Source organism: Phyllobates terribilis, unplaced genomic scaffold, assembly GCF_046119375.1.
Source record: "Phyllobates terribilis strain yellow unplaced genomic scaffold, ASM4611937v1 Scaffold_2__4_contigs__length_985480577, whole genome shotgun sequence".
Taxonomy (NCBI): domain Eukaryota; kingdom Metazoa; phylum Chordata; class Amphibia; order Anura; family Dendrobatidae; genus Phyllobates; species Phyllobates terribilis.
Window position 1 is genome coordinate 900,205,800 of NW_027362762.1, and position 17,778 is coordinate 900,223,577.

Here is a 17,778-nt window from a genome sequence, read left to right on the forward strand (position 1 = left end):
TTTTCTTTATTTTTCACCTGCTTACATAATACCTTTCTTCGCTTCTAAGCAGCGAATACCAGAAGAAAGCGATTGTCTGGCTAATACAGTCGTTTCCAGATATCAGAACATTTTGAGGAAGTGCAGTTCTCAACGGGGCTTTCATTCATAGCCGAGATATCTCCTGTATGTGCCAGATAACGCCGTCAAGGGCACAAAGCACAGGAGGCTGGATGGTGTGTGGAGGGGATTGAGTGTCATATCCTGCTCTTCCAGGTACTATTACAAACTTCTTATCAATGGGCGCCGGGAACTTGTGCAAACTTGGAACAAGTTTATTAAACCCAAGCAGTTAGTTTCTGTCTGTCTCCGCCAGACAAAAGTCTGTAATGCAGCTGCTTCCATATTTATAGAACAGACGAGAGAGAAATGTCATCTGTCAGCGCGGATCGCTGATTCAGAGATGGAGAAATTCCAATAATCCGGAACACTTAGAGCAGTGGAACGATGGGTTGTCCCGTGTCTGTGCAGTCTGTGTACTTCATGCTCATCCTCAGCTGTAGACTTTCTAATGTTCAGTTGTTTTCTCTCCTTTCCTTATTCTTTTTGTCACAAGACTGGCAGAATTTTACTTTTTTTATTAAAGGGGTTCTCTCCTTTCAAAAAAAATAGTTTTTCTATATCCTTATAGGGGATTATTGAGATTATATACAGTAAATTACTCATCTGTTCAGAGTCCTCATCTCCTGGCATTTCTCCTATAGATGGCAGTGCAGGAAAATTAAAGGGAAAAACTTTGTCCAGGGGACTGAAAATGTAAAAAAATTATAATAATTATACTTTCCTACTGTCAGCCACCTAGATTCAATGCAGGCTATTCTATGTGTGCAAAGAGAGAAAGGAGTAATGTAACCCTTCCACTAGCCGCTGGACCGCTGCAGCATGTGATTGGATGCAGCGTTCTGGTGCTTGAGAAGCACATCATTGGATGTGTTATAATTATTCACTGCTCACCTGACCACTGCAGCCAATCATAGACCACAAGTTACATCACTGCTTCCTATCGGAGACAACGGAGCGGCCTGTGAAAGATCCGGGTGGGTTCTGGTAGAGGAGTATTTTTTACATGTTAAGTCTCCTGGTAAGGATTTAAGGGGTTATTTGCCCGGATAACCCCTTTAAAATCCTTCTGCTAGTATTATACACAGGTAACGACTAAGCACTGAGGATCGCAGAAGGGGGACACTTTTAGAATCAACTTATCTGAGATTTCATAATAATTGGATGGTTGTCCACTACTTTAACGTTGATAACCCATCCTTAGGATAGGACATCAATGTCTGATCGGTCGGGGTCCGACACCCGGTACTCCCGCTGATCAGTTATTCTCAGTGTCGGTGGCCAGAAATGCTCAATTGAGGAGCTGCTCCATCTTCTGATAGTGGCCGCGGCAGGGTACTGCACATCCGCCCCCTATTCACATCAATAGGAAGCGGATGTGCAGAACGAGGCCGCGGCCACTATCAGAAGACGGAGCAGCTCCGCAGTTGAGCTGTTCCGGCGGTAAGGTGTACCCAAATCAGGATGATCTTAACCATTAGTATTAAAACCTTACCATTAGGCTCCTCTGCCCAATCACCCATTGAGCTTCGCCCCCTTGGTAGATACAATAACATTTAACAAAGCGGGCGCACTAAATATAAAGGCCCATATCTCTAGTGGATTTTTTTTTTTCTTTTAAAGAATACTCAGGGGAAATAAAATAGGAGCAAATACTGGTTACTTTTCACCTGGTGACAGGTTCTCTTGTGGGAAATATTAAATGATTGGTCTCTTAACTTCATCTAATTCTCACACGGATTGAAATTTGTTGGTAAATTGAAATATTTCTGATTGTTGCCGTAAATGTAAGAACTATTTCTGCCCTCTATTGTGACTCGGGCCTTGATTCTTATATTGCAGTCTTGTCTAAACTTCTGGTTGTCATGAATCCTGTCCTTGAGGCGTCTTATTCTAGGCCCCATTTCCTGAGCTCCACTCCGTCAGCGAGGACTCTTCATTCATCACTCTCCTCAACCTCATGTTGTTCATTTATTCTTTTTTTTTTTTGCGATTAGAGCTTCTGTGCTGTGGGAAATTATGAGTTTTTTTCTGTTGCTGTTTACTTCTTTGTCCGCTTTCCATTAGATTTCAGTTCTCGTGATTGAAAAGAAAGTCATGAAGGCGAAAGACGAATTCTGCCTTTTATCATATATTCTCTCTAAGACCAAAACCGGCCTTCTGTGTAGAGAAATGTCATGATAAATATGTGGCGGCACGGTGGCTCAGTGGTTAGCACTGTAGCGCTGGGGTCCGGGGTTCTAATCCCACCAAGGACATCTGCAAGGAGTTAGTATGTTCTTCCCGTGTTTGCGTGGGTTTCCTCCGGTTCTCCGATTTCCTCCCACACTCCAAAGACATACTGATAGGGAATCTAGATTGTGAGCCCCGATGGGGACAGTGCCCATAATATCTGTAAATTGTCTGAATTGTAAAGCGCTGCGGAATATGTTGGCGCTATATAAAATCTATAAGTTTAGAAAAACAGAACACCTTTAAGAAATGAGAGCGCAAAGCACATACCAAACCATCTACACATATATATACTATAGTATATAATATATATATATATATTTGAATGCACACATTTTGGTCTAAAAATAGTTCTTCCAATTGTGTTTTGTTAAAGCTTTTGCACCGTTTGCCCTCTGTAGCCTCCGTCATGCACTCCCTATTGATGACTGCAGAATGAGTTATCTAAGAATCCGTCAGTGAACTCATTCTTACAGAGAGTTGGTAACCCTTTTATCTGTCTTTTTTTGAGCTTAGCTCTCTTTTTTATGTGGATTGTAGTGATAAATCAGCAGATCGGAGCAGAGAAAAGACAGATAAAATTACCGTATTTTGCGGACTATAAGACGCATCAGGCCATAAGACGCACCCCAAAATAGGGAAAAAAATGTTTTTGTTAAAATGGGGGCCATCTTATAGTACAAATTTACCTTACCGGGGGGAGAGGGCGGCGGCAGTGGAGCGGGTTCACAGGAGGCAGTGTAGCACCCCGAGGACTCGGCTGCTACAGGAGTATTGCACCTCGAACCAGAGGTGTGGTATTCCACTCCCGGGTAAGGATGGAGTGTGGAGCGGGGCTCAGTTAGCTGCATACACTACACTCACCCCATTTCCGGGGGACAGATCAACGGTACTCCCACCAGATAGATGTGCAGGTACGACAGCGTCTGTCCCTGGCTGGAGTGGGGAGGGGGGAGGAATATCCCAGTGGTGTAGGAGCAGACAGGGGAGGGACTCTGGGCATAGGTAGGAGCCCATTGGGTGCTGGTCACCTGGGCTCGGGTGTCAGAAGGGAGTATAAAAGGTGGGCACCATCTTAGATGAGTAGTCTGTTCAGAGAGGAGCTCAGCCGGAGAGAGCTGACAGGGAGCTGTGGCTCAGTCCGGGCACAGCTCCAGAGCCAGGCCTGAAGTGGAGGCCTGAGACAGCAGAAAGAGAAAGGAGAAGGAACAGAAACACCAAGAAAGGCCCGGAGACGCAAGAGAGGAGGGAACCCTGAGATCCCACGAGATAACGGGTGAAGGGTTGGCAGAACAGGGTGCCGGATCCCAAACTGGTGGAGGCCAATTATCCTTAGCCAGGAACCGGAGGTCGTGGTCAAGTCTTGGCGCGACCCCTCACCATATCCACCAGGAAGGCATACCAGATAGGGTCAGGGAAACCGGGAAAGGTTTCGCCACCAAAAGGCCCGAGGGAGCTGGACAAAGGTGGGTCCCTGGTGGGGACGGCCAGAGAAAGGAAAGAGAGGGAAGCCCTGAACCACACTCCGGAATTGCCTGGGAGTTGACCGAGTCCTTCCCCTGGTGAACGCAGCACGGCTCGGGTGGTCACTCTTGGACGAAGTGATCTGAACACCAACAGTGAGTAAAGCTTTGGAAACTGCACTTCAAGCCTCTGTGTTTCATCGCCGCACCTGCACCATCAGTACTGGGACACCCACACCATCACTCCCATCATCATCTCCACAATAGCTGCCCTGAGGCAATACTCCTCCCGTGGGGAGTCATCCCACTCTCAGCTGCACAAATAACATCAGCCTCAGCGGTCTGCAGTGCAGCGGCGGTCCCCACTGACCGCAATCCACGGGTGGCGTAGTCGAACTCTATAGCATCTTATTTTATTCTAAATTCCGCCACTTAGTTTGACACCCTGGGCATGGACCGGGTCGCCGCCACGAGGACTACTACCCCTATCAGATCCGGCTCCGGGTATTCCCCGCATGCGCAACGCTGTGCAACATGGCCCAGGGGGCGCGTCAGCAGGGTCACTGCTGCAGGAAGCTGGAGGCAGGAGTGGGGCGATGCTGCAGGTCCTGGACTGGGAGTGTCTTGGAGGTGCGAGGCTGCGGGCCCCGGGCTGGGAGAAGAGGGATGTCCCGGTGGAGCGACGCTGCGGGCACTGGGCTTCAAGAAAATGTCAGTGGTGAGACACTGCTCTGTACATTGATTTCCCGGTGGTTGGCTTCAGGAAGATGGCCGCCAGAGGCAGCACATGCACAGACTTAGGTCTCTGCTCAGTGACGAGTCGAAATTAAATTTGCACATGCGCTGCCTACAGCAGCCATTTTACTGCAGCCAACCAGTGGGAAATCAATGTACAGAGTAGGAGCTCCGCTCCTTTTCTTGAAGCCCAGGGCCCGCAGCCTCGTACCGCTGGGAAGCCCAGTCATCCCTGCCCAGGGGCCGCAGAATCGCCCCACTCCTGTTGCCACTGCCGACTTCCTGCAGCAGCGACCTTGCCTTTTGTGACCTCACTTCCCCGCTGCCGCCCCACCTTCCCGATAAGCCACATTCGGACTATAAGACGCACCCTCATCTTCCTCCCAAATTTTTTTGGGGGAAAAGTGCATCTTATAGTCCAAAAAATACAGTACAAACTCTCCTTCAGAATGATCTCACTGACGAATTCTTAATTAAAGAAGCACTCCTCCTATCAAAGTTTTTATCTTAATATATTGCAATCATCATATTATATAGCACTGTGCACTTACAATTGCTCATTTTGCCTTTCTACCCAGTTAATTCTGCTCTTTTCCATTAGGTCTATGACATCACATGATTAAAAACTGACTAGCTGAATCCTTCTAAGTTCAATGTAGAAACAGGAAGTCTCTTTTCCCCGCATGAGTCATCACTAGAACTACAATTCTACATCAGTGCAAAGTCCCTGGAACTTAGAAGGATTCAGCTAGTCTCTTTTTATTCACGTGATGTCATAGACCTAATGGAAAACAGAAGAATTAACTTTGATGCGAGTGCTTCTCTAATTAAACTCAGTCTGCAGCCGGTAATATGCAGATTGAGTTTAATTGAGTCAAACAGCCTTAAAAGCCAAATGTTTTACAGTTTTTAATAAAACCCAAATGCAGAAACAATTTTAATCCTAAAATACCTGCATTTAGGTAAAAAAAAATGCTATTGAAGATGTCCACGTCCTCTCTGTGTATCTCCAGCCCAAGCAAACATTACATATGAAGCATTTACCGGTCTTATATTTCCATGTTTATAAAATGAAAATATTAGAATCCTTTTCGGATATAAATGCCAGATTAGCAGATACTTGGGACAGTTTTATTCCAGTTTAATGATGATTTACTATATTCCACATTAACAGAAAAATCTATGAAGATGTTACTAAATTTATTGATGTTACTTATTTATTGTCCCTGTAGTGGGAACTGAACCCTTGCGGAGGACGGCTGAGAATTGTAGTAGCAGGAAATAATTAGATCAATTTGTTTTTGAAGACTCCTTCAATCAAAAAGCTGATCATAGCCACTATGCAATATGTAAGCAATATGTAGCCCCTCATCTCTCAAGTGGGTGGGATACATATTGGAATGGGTGGGATACATATTGGAATGGGTGGGATACACATTGATCTTGTATTGCAGGATAGCCCCCCTAATTTCTAGAATGTAGCAACCCCCCATCATAGGCAAGTCATCTACATAGCTTTTCTGCTGTCCTGATACCAGGCATCATTTTCTGGGCAGACAGGATGACAACATGACCTATATTTTCCCAAATTTCATCTCAGCTGTTGGCAGCGCTGCAGATTCGACAGTTTGGACGCGGCTTGTATGAGAGATCGGCTCTTGATGGGCAGAATCCCATTTTCTGATTATTATTATGCAGCTGCAACATCTTTAATAAATAGTGTAATTAAAGGGAGAGCTAATTACGAGGAGTATCACCTAATCTGCCATCGTGATGCATAAATGCCACCAACTTCCCAGCTGGGTATGGAAATGAGTGAATGAAATAAATAGGGCTGTAATACTCGGTAACTAAGCTTTCTGTATATAGAGCAACAGAAACATGAACATTACATACAGCAAATTAAAATTTGGATTTAGCAATTTTTATGGGGGATTTTACTGGTTTAAAGTTTGCAGAATGATGTGTAGCTATGAGAATATTATAGGCTTGTAAAGTGAATGGTTTTGAAAGGTTCAATTATCTGATAATTTGATCTAAAGATTTAAAGAGCTTGTCCACTACTTTATCATTGATGACCCATCCTTAGGACAGGTCATCAATGTCTGATCGGTCTGGGTCCGACACCCGACACCACCGCCGATCATTTGTTGGCGGCCGGAAATGCTCAAAAGTGGAGCTGTTCCGTCTTCTAATAGTGGCCGCAGCAGGGTACTACACATCCGCCCCCTATTCAAATCAATAGGAGGTGGATGTGCAAAACGATGCCGCGGCCACTATCAGAAGATGGAGCAGCTCCGCAGTTGAGCATTTCTGGCCGGCAGCCACCGCCGCTGACACTGAGAGCAGCTGATCGGCAGGGATGACTGACCGATCAGACATTGATGACCTATGCTAAGGATCAATGATAAAGTAGTGAACAACCTCTTTAAAGCGCTATAGAAGCTAATGCAATGAAATATTAAAGCATTTTACCTTTAAGGGGTTGTTCCAAGATCCACTCGTATCACTCGTTCATAGAATAGGTGTTTAAGAGATGCTGTCAGCACAAAATGACTGTTCAAACCAAGCACCTGCTCTCGGTGCACCCTTGCCATAGCCAAGCAGTTCGGAGCACCTTCCTTCCCATTTCTTTTCCATATAGCTCTCTCTTCTTTTCTTTGATTGACAGTTCTGGCCTTACAGGAGCCAGAAGAGGATGGGGATAGATGGAAAACAAGTAGGTGGAAAGGTGCACTGAACTGTTAAGCCACGGCAAGGGCGCGCTGAGTCTGAGCTTGGTTTGAACAGTCACTTTGTGCTCACAGACTTCCATTAGGTGTCTGATTGCTGGAGGAACTTCACGGATCATGAGAAGAAGGGTTGAGTGTTACCTATGAATGAAGTAGTGATAATGCTAATGTGATACCACGCTATTCTTTTCTATGGAACTGACATAAATAGCCAAGTCAGAGCAGTGACTAGGAAAGTTGACATAGAACCAATATGGCGGACATGACAAAATCCACAAGAGTTGTCAAGCAGCTTCCCTAATAATAGATTTTAATAGATTTGACTAGGTGGTGATTGAAGAGAATTTTTAACAACTTGAAAGAAGTCTGTACCCATGAGATCTTTTTTGTAAGATATATATTTTTTATTTTGAGTCAGTGTAAAACAGCAGTCCTTAAAGGGCAATTCCAATTTCGCCAAACATAGATTACTGGGGCATGAAAAGTTATACGCCTTTAAAATGTACTATTTGTATCAATCCTTAATTTGCTTTAAATGCTCTGCTAGTGGGCACTGAATGGGAACCGTAATTGTTTACTCTGTGCATAGTTGGAAATCGTTCAGGATTTCTTAGAAATCCTTGGCCGAAAGTAGTTGTTCTGGGGTGGGACAGAGTGTAACTTGGAAGGGTGCGGCCTTCTCCGGAGGGTGGAGCAAGGACACCTTCAGAAATATGGAAAACAATGCCATATGGAGATGAAAAACTGAGATGGCTATAAGATAAAATAACACAAGAGCATGGGTTATTACAAGAGAAAGCATTACTGTTGTACAGTAAATGTAGAAAGCATGCAGTGATCATGTATATGGCCAGATTCCTATTACAGGCATGAGATGACCTACATGTTTTTCAAATGGAGCATTGCCAAGACCATAATCAGTTGGACTCATTAAAAGATATTTCTAAGAATGTTTTAAAATGGTCCCGTCACATAATTCAAACGGCAGCTTGTCCTAATGACATATCAGGATGGGCTTCAGTCTAAAGAAACACAGTTCCTGAGACTTGTGTCTCAATTGACAGAGGAGCTGTATCATAAGCAAACATACCAGAGCTGCCAGAGAAGCGCTGTAACAGGAGAAGAAATAAATCTTCTCGGCTGACTGTGCACAGGTGACTGAGGCTGGAGAAAAAAAATCATTTGTTCTCAGTTAGCTAAGGAGAAGATTTATTTCTTCAACTGTTGCAGCTCTTTTCCAGCACCTCACCGGTATGTGTGCTTCATTATACAGTTACTCTGTCAGTTGAGACACAGGTCTTGGGAGCTGTGTTTCTTCAGACTGCACCTTGTCTCGACATATGACTGGCTGCAGTTTGAATTATGTGATGGGGGCCATTTAATTAAATTCTTAGAAAACTCCTTTAAGGAAAACCAGATATCCCCCAAAGCTCCATTAAGGACATTAGACTAAACTCTTCTATTCAAGCAGATTGATTGACCAACAGGATCATAAATATATTCAGTTATATAGGATAAGACACAGAATCACTGACTGGGTGGATCAGGGAAATGCTGTAGATGTTAGAACCTTGCTCTTAGGTTTTTTCCTTTGCTGGTCACATGACCTTGTTGGCCTATTTAATCCTGCTCCGCCCTTCTGGCTTTGCTGGACTTCATTGTTTAACTACTTTCTAGCTAGCCTGTGCTCTGTAGCTGCTCTGTTAGTTTGCTTGGTCTACGGACCTCTGTGTTCTTTATATTTTGTTTGTTCGTCTGTCTGCTTCTATTTCTGTTAGGAGGTGTCCCATTTTCCTCCCAGTCCTTAGTACTTGTAGGGATTCCTTCCCCACATCTATAGGTCTCCGTACAGACTAGCTTAGGACTTTAGCAGGTCTGATCGCAGGATCAGGTCCCCTGTTACATCGTAGGGATCTAGCTGAGTTCTATCATAGGGACAGATCTCCTCTCTTTCCTTAGCTCTGGTAGCAGAACATAACAGTAAGTCCAGCCTGCAAATTCTCTAAGGAAAGATTTTTCTGTTCCATCATGGTGTCGGTTCAGGATTTGGCTCATCGCCTGCAGGGACTCTCTCTGGAGGTGGCCGAGCTCCGTCAGCACGTGAGTAACTGTCCTGGAGCACATTTCTTGGAGCCTAAGGTATGTTTGCCGGATTTATTTTTTGGTGAACACCGAGAATTTTTTTCATTTAAAAATGCTTGCTTATTGTATTTTCGTTTGAGACCCAAGTCCTCTGGGGATGAATCCCAGCGCATAGGGTTCATAATGTCACTTTTGCGCAAAGAGCCTCAGAAGTGGGCCTTTTCTTTGCAACCTAGTGATACATGCTTCAGATCAGTGGATAGTTTTTTTTCTGCTTTGGGGCTATTATGTGATGATCCTGACCGTGTCGCATCAGCTGAGACTGAGTTGAGACGTTTGAAACAGGGATCAGGTAATGTGGAAAAATATTGTACTCATTTCCGTCGTTGGTCTACTCAAACAGGGTGGAACGATTCTGCTCTGAAAAGTCTATTTCTTGCTGGGCTCAATGAAAGGGTTAAAGACCTGCTAATTGCTTATCCTACACCTGAAGATTTGCAACAGGCTATGCAATTAGCTATACGGGTGGATAGGAGACTGCGTGCAAGGGTTAATGAGAGCAAATCCTCTGCTATGTAAGTTTCTGGTTATGAGAATGTGTGTACTAACAGTGGTGAACCGATGGAGATTGGATCGGTGGCACCTCGCTCTCAAGAAAAAGACCGTCGATTTTCTGAAGGCTTGTGTTTCTATTGCGAAAAATCTGGTCATTTGATTAAAGGCTGTGAGCTTCGTATGAAGAAAGAAAAAAAAATGGTCAGTCATGCCCGTATTGCCTGTTTAAATTCCAAGGGTATATTTTTAGCTGCTTCCACGATTGCTCAGGAAAAATTAATGGAATTTCGGGTGTTTGTTGATTGTGGGTCTACTCTGAATGTAATTGATGGGGGATTCTTGGAAAGACTCAATTTAAAACCCGAACCTTTATCATCCCCCATTGCTGTGGTTTCTGTGGATGGTTCCCCTTTGAAGAATATTACTCTCAAGGTCTGTGAATTTCCTCTCACTATTAATGGTGTTCACCATGAGAAATTGGATTTGGTAGTTTTGAATAACTTGCCTTCTCCAGTAATACTGGGATTGCCCTGGTTAAAATTTCACAATCCTGTACTGGATTGGTCTACCAGTGAAATTAAATCCTGGAGCCATAAATGTTATGACAAGTGTTGTAACGGGCGTATTGCAGCTTTGGATAGGGGAGAATTGCCTGTTCCTATTCAGGATTTTTGGAGAGTTTTTTCTGAGAAGGAATCGCAGGTTTTGCCTCCCCATAGAGACTATGATTGTTCTATTGAATTTGTCCCTGGAGCGACTCTTCCTAAAAGTCGTTTATTTAACCTTACTATTCCTGAGAGGAAGGCTTTGGAGGAATACATACAGACAAGTTTGGCCGCCGGTCACATTAGGCCCTCTAAGTCTCCTGTGGCGGTTGGATTTTTTTTTGTACAAAAAAAGGACGGCGGTTTACGTCCTTGTCTGGATTTTCGTGAGATTAACAAAATTACTGTACGCAATCCTTACCCACTGCCATTGATTCCTGATCTGTTTAACCAGTTAATGGGGGCCAAGTGGTTCTCTAAAATTGACCTTAAGGGGGCATACAATCTGTTGCGCATGAAGGAGGGTGACGAATGGAAGACTGCTTTTAACACTCCTGTGGGTCATTTTGAGAATCTGGTTATGCCTTTTGGTCTTACTAATGCTCCTGCATTTTTTCAGAATCTTATTAATGACATCCTTAGACCTTTGATCGGCAAAAATGTGGTTGTGTATTTGGATGACATTTTGATTTATTCGCCGGATCTGGAGTCTCATTGGCGGAGCGTACGTGAGGTATTACAGTTATTAATGGACAATTCGCTTTTTGCTAAGCTGGAGAAATGTGAGTTCGCTGTACAGAGAATTAGTTTTTTGGGTTACATTATCTCCAGCGAAGGTTTTGAGATGGACCCGGTTAAAGTTCAAGCTGTACAGGAATGGCCTAGGCCTATTGGTTTGAAATCGATACAGAGGTTTTTAGGTTTCGCCAATTATTACAGAAAATTCATAAAAAAATTTTCTAGTATTGTCAAACCTCTGACCGATCTCACCAGGAAAGGTGCTGATGCGGTTCAGTGGTCTTCTGAGGCCATTGAAGCTTTTGTGTATCTCAAGGAGAGGTTCACCTCTGCTCCCATCCTTATGCAGCCTGATGTGACTAAGCCGTTTTTGGTTGAGGTTGATGCTTCCTCTGTGGGGGTTGGCGCAGTATTGTCTCAGGATAACGGGGATGGATTACATCCCTGTGCCTTTTTTTCAAAAAAATTTTCGGAGACTGAACTGAATTACGATATTGGTAATCGGGAATTATTGGCTATTAAACTCTCATTTGAACACTGGCGCCACTTCTTGGAAGGTGCGGAATTTCCCGTTCAGGTTCTTACGGATCATAAAAATCTGATATTTCTTGATGCTGCCAAGCGCCTGAATGCCCGTCAGGCTAGGTGGGCACTGTTTTTCTCGCGGTTTAATTTCTCCGTTACTTACATCCCTGGTACTAAGAATGTTAAGGCGGATGCCTTGTCTCGCAGTTTTTCTCCCATAGTCGGTGCTGAGAAAGAGGAGAACATTTTACAAGAAGGTGTTGTGATAGCTGCTTTGGACTCCGTTTTGGAAGATGAGATTCTTAAAGCACAGGAGAATGCCCCATCTAACACTCCTCATGGGAGGTTGTTTGTGCCTGGGACCTTTAGGAGAGATTTGTTTGTTGAGTGTCACGAATCTCGGTTGGCAGGTCATCCCGGAATCTCTGAGACCAAGAGACTGGTGGGTCGCAGTTTTTGGTGGCCTGGATGGCAGAAGGAAGTCATTAAGTGGGTGCGTCAATGTACTATATGTGCTAGATCTAAGTCCTCACATACTCCTGCTGCGGGGTTGCTTTGTCCTTTGGAGGTTCCCAGTGCTCCTTGGACACATTTGGCTATGGACTTTATAACTGACCTTCCCCCCTCTGAGGGTTTCACTGTCATCTGGGTGGTCGTGGACCGTTTTAGCAAGATGTGTCACTTGGTTCCCTTCGTCAAACTGCCCTGCACTAAAACTCTCGCTAAGGCCTTTGTCAAGGAAATTGTCAGACTTCATGGCGTTCCTACTGACATTGTTTCTGATAGGGGTCCTCAGTTCGTGGCTCGTTTTTGGCGTGCCTTTTGTGACAGGTTAGGAGTTCATTTGTCGTTCTCGTCCGGATATCATCCTGAATCTAATGGCCAGACAGAAAGGAAAAACCAGGATGTTGAGCAGTTCTTGCGTTGTTTTGTGGCAGACAATCAAGAGGGGTGGTCTGAGTTTCTACCACTTGCTGAATTTGCTCTTAACAACCATACATCTTCTTCTGCTGGTTGTTCGCCTTTTTTTTGTTGTTCTGGGAGACATCCATCGTTTGGGTCGTTCTCCAAGTTGGGATCTGCCGTGCCTGAGGAGGAGAATTTTTCCGGTGATTTAGAGAGAGTTTGGACGGATGTGCGTGGTAATCTTCAGGAGGCCAACAGAAAATCTAAAGACTACTTTGATAGGAAACGACAGGAGGTTTTGTTCGCTGTTGGTGACATGGTTTGGTTGTCCTCTAGGAATCTGCGGTTGAGGATTCCTTCTAAGAAATTGGGTCCCAAGTTTGTAGGGCCCTTTAAGGTGCTTCAGGTTGTCAACCAATCTGCTGTTAGGTTGGAGGTTCCTACCTCCTGGAGAATTAATCCGGTATTTCATGTCTCTCTGTTGAAAAAAACGGTTGTATCGGATTGTGACGCCTCTGCCTCTGTTCCTCCGGTGGTGGAGGACGGGGAATATGAAATTTCTCGCATCCTTAACTCTAGACGGTATAGAGGTAGTTTGCAGTATCTTGTGGCCTGGAAAGGTTTCGGACCCGAGGATAACTCTTGGGTGAGGTCGGATGATGTTTCCGCGTCCAGTCTTATCAGAGCGTTTCACAGGAGATTTCCTGATAAGCCTGGTCCTAGGGGATCCGGAGGATCCTCTTAGAAGGGGGGGGTACTGTTAGAACCTTGCTCTTAGGTTTTTTCCTTTGCTGGTCACATGACCTTGTTGGCCTATTTAATCCTGCTCCGCCCTTCTGGCTTTGCTGGACTTCATTATTTAACTACTTTCTAGCTAGCCTGTGCTCTGTAGCTGCTCTGTTAGTTTGCTTGGTCTACGGACCTCTGTGTTCTTTATATTTTGTTTGTTCGTCTGTCTGCTACTATTTCTGTTAGGAGGTGTCCCATTTTCCTCCCAGTCCTTAGTACTTGTAGGGATTCCTTCCCCACATCTATAGGTCTCCGTACAGACTAGCTTAGGACTTTAGCAGGTCTGATCGCAGGATCAGGTCCCCTGTTACATCGTAGGGATCTAGCTGAGTTCTATCGTAGGGACAGATCTCCTCTCTTTCCTTAGCTCTGGTAGCAGAACATAACAGTAGATATAGTATATCTTGACTTCAGCAAAGCATTTGACAAAGTATCTCACACCATCCTTATTGAAAAAATGACCAAGTATGCAATGGACCAGGCAACTGTTAGGTGGATTCATAACTGGCTTAGTGATCGGACTCAAAGGGTGGTTGTAAATGGCTTCACATCCAGCTGGATGAATGTCTCAAGTGGGGTACCACAGGGCTCCATCCTGGGACCTGTATTGTTCAACATCTTTATCAATGATTTAGATGAAGGAATTGAGGGTAAACTGATTAAATTTGCTGATGACACAAAGCTAGGAGGGATAGCTAATACTAGAGAAGAGAGAGAGGATTCAAAAAGACCTAAATAAACTGGAGCAGTGGGCAGCAACCAACAGAATGTTTTTTAACAGGGAAAAATGCAAAGTACTACATCTGGGCAATAAAAATGAAAAAAGCATATACATAATGGGAGGAAAAGAGCTAAGCAACAGTACATGTGAAAAAGACTTAGGTATACTAATAGATCATAGACTGAACATGAGTCAACAGTGTGATGCAGCAGCAAAAAAGGCAAATACAATTCTGGGATGTATTAACAGAAGCATACAGTCTAGATCACGTGAAGTCATTATCGGTCTTTACTCCTCTTTGGTCAGACCTCATCTGGAATACTGTGTACAGTTTTGGGCACCACATTTTAAAAAAGACATAGACAAACTGGAGCAAGTTCAGAGAAGAGCGACCAGAATGGTGACTGGTCTGCAAACCATGTCCTATGAGGAACGGTTGCAGGATTTGGGAATGTTTAGCTTGCAAAAAAGAAGACTGAGAGGAGACTTAATAGCTGTCTACAAATATGTCAAGGGCTGTCACATTGTAGAAGGATCATCTTTATTCTCATTTGCACAAGGAAAGACTAGAAGCAATGGGATGAAACTAAATGGGAGGAGACACAGATTAGATATTAGAAAAAACTTTTTGACAGTTAGGGTGATTAATGAGTGGAACAGGCTGCCACGAAAGGTGGTGAGTTCCCCTTCAATGGACGTCTTCAAACAGAGGCTGGACAGACATCTGTCTGAGATGATCTAGTGAATCCTGCTTTGAGCAGGGGGTTGGACCAGATGACCCAGGAGGTCCCTTTCAACTCTACCATTCTATGATTCTATGATTCTATGACAACATATCACTGTTCAACGTCTATAACAAGGTGCATCAAAAAAAGAAAAAATGTATAACGAACACTATCTGAAAAAACTCATACATTTTATTGATATAAATTCATTAAAACCATACAAACATAGGGAATAGCATAAGTATTTAATGGTGAGCAAAAAATGGGGCACCATAGATAAACAGACACATGAAGAGGAGGTTTGGTAAAGTGAGTTATGGTACTAGCAATAGGGAGGGATATACCCAGATACCCTCTCCTAGAGTTAGAGCACATACGTAACTCTAAACATTGATCAAAAGCTAAAGTGCACAGTGCAATAATTAGTTAGCCATTGCTGTAAATCCATCTCACAACAAAGTACAAAATGGGCATACCATCACTACTCACATGTGTTAAGTCAGTCAAGGTGCCGTCGCCCCTACGCGCGTTTCGGCGCTGTGCCTTCTTCCGGGGGTGTCAAACTCTTCTATTCACTGGTAAGACTCCAAAACAGCCATCGGCAGATAGGTTTTTAGGCTTGACTCTTATCCATTATCATGCTGCAAAGCTCAATGAAGATTATAACATTGACTTATAGTAGAGATTAGTGTTGAGCGAATTTGTTCAGCATTTCAAATTTTGGTTCGTGTATGGGGTTCCGACTTGTTTGCGCCATAAAATCGACTCCGTCCATGAACATCCCTGATTTGCCACGCTGTCACGCGTGGCAAATCAGGGATGTTCATGGGCGGAGCCTATTTTTTGGTGCGAACAAGTCGGAACCCCGAACACGAACTTGAATTTGAAATGCCGAACAAATTCGCTCAACACTAGTCGAGAAATACCTATCTCTACTAGGTGAAACTAGCAATATGGCTTTTTATCATTTTAAAATAGAGCTCATTTTATTTTCTTGGTTGTAAATTAGAAAAATTAAAGAACAAAGTATATTAAAAAACTGCGTAAATTTTTCTCAACTTTGCAAAAACTACAATATTCTTCATTATTAATTGTAGTAAAATCCTTATATGGAAATATTTAATAATAAATCCCAAATCGTTGGGTCTATACCTATATTTCTGTATTGTGTCTTGCTATTATGCTCTCCAATCAACCCCCCACCTCTCAGCCTTGGAAAGCCACACCTGCATTAGACTATAGCCACAAGTTGTGGCCTCCCTGAAGGTCCCATAGATGACATCTCCGGGTGACAGGTGCTCTTTAAAGTGTCTGGATCTGCGTTTCCTGTGTATAGCTGGAGGCATTTCTCTTTTCTGGTTACATCTGCTTATCGTCTAGTAAATATGACACACCTTGTCAGTTATTAATGCTGAGAAGAAACTCAATCCGTCTTATACGTGCACAGAAAGAAGAGGACTTAGCCGTATAGATTACTGTGTATCATTTACTAATGGGGAGCTGGTTCCATGCAAATCTATAACTCTTCATATAACAACTTTTCAGCCTCCTCTCAAAGCACCAATGTAAAGAATATCTTATCAAAGGACGTATAAAATGATTGGTCCAGAAAACCCTGAGATACTTCTGATAATTAATGGGTGCAGAGATCTTATTTTCGACAAACATTCTTCAGCGTAAAGCACGTTTGACAAGAAAATGATAGGATTGGTGTTGATTGCAGGATTTATATAATATTCCGATAATAAATGGTCTCTTGTTCTGCAAAATGCACATTTAATAGGGCTTAAAAATCTGCCTCAAATGCACTTAGAATGTTTTTTTTTTTTTAATAACTTTTACATAAAGGGAAAGATTATAATTCACTCGTCAAGGTCATTACATCCCTTAGGGAAATATGTCACCGGCATTCCTGCTAATGTGGAGTTATCTGCCAATCATGGGAATTTTAGATGTTTGGTGCCTTTTCATTTTCACCACTTTTCCAAGTTTTTTTTTTTTTTTATCTGAGGTCAAATTACAGAATGTCATTAAGGGAAATAAAGTACTTGTTACATTGTATAATCCCCGAGATAACAAGGAGGAGGAGAAGCAGAATCTGTTTCATGTTCCTCCACACCAACCGGGTGCCATTTACAATACTTACTATGTGCAATCTCGTTGGGCTTCTTCAGGTGCCAGGATCCGAGTGAAATTATTTCCACTGTATTCCTCATAGTTACACCCCTGAGGAGGGAATTTGTTTAATGTTGTTTCCTTTTTGGAAATTTGACTCGCGTTATGATTGACGTCCAGCAATAAAAGAAGAATGATCTGATCTTTACATTACCAAACACTGTTTCGACATTGGATACAAAACTGGTCCCACCAGTTTTTGAAATGTTCAACAATTTAATGAGTAATGTGGTCATTAACCCATTGACACATTGAAAGTAACTGCACATCTGCACAGGAGTCCGCACTTAAAGAGTGGGCTCTAAAGCTGAGCCTTCTCCACACGTGGCAGTTGCCAGCTGTACTACACAGCCGGCATCTGCCTGTAACAGTAATGACAGGAGCGAGCTCCGATTACTGCTCTTTAGCCATTTAGATGCTGCTGCCAATCACCGCAGCATTGATCATCATGGCGATCACACTCCGGCTCCTATCATCCCACCTTCTCCCCACCGTGACCGGTGGGTCACCATGGCCTACTGAAGGTACATGTGGCTGCAATCTTGGTCCCCCTGTGCAGACGAGCAGATGGTTGGGCTTCATAGGAGATGTTAACTTACATTATACACTGTAAGGGAAGAGTCAGATGGCTGTATTACTTGGACGAGGATCGCAAACAATGCTTGGACTGGCAGTTGTCTCTCCCAACTTAAGCATGACAGCTGCATTGAAATACATGCTGTCACATTTGGGTGTGGAGATCCTTCGGCCAGTCAG

The 17,778-nt window shown here is 43.6% G+C and overlaps 1 protein-coding gene across 5 annotated transcripts in view; it reads left to right on the plus strand.

Annotated features, from left to right (window-relative positions):
* The window catches only part of ROBO1 (roundabout guidance receptor 1), a 1,620,698-nt gene that overhangs the window by 1,254,234 nt on the left and 348,686 nt on the right, over nucleotides 1-17,778 (plus strand). The gene's annotated exons all lie outside the window — the stretch shown is intronic.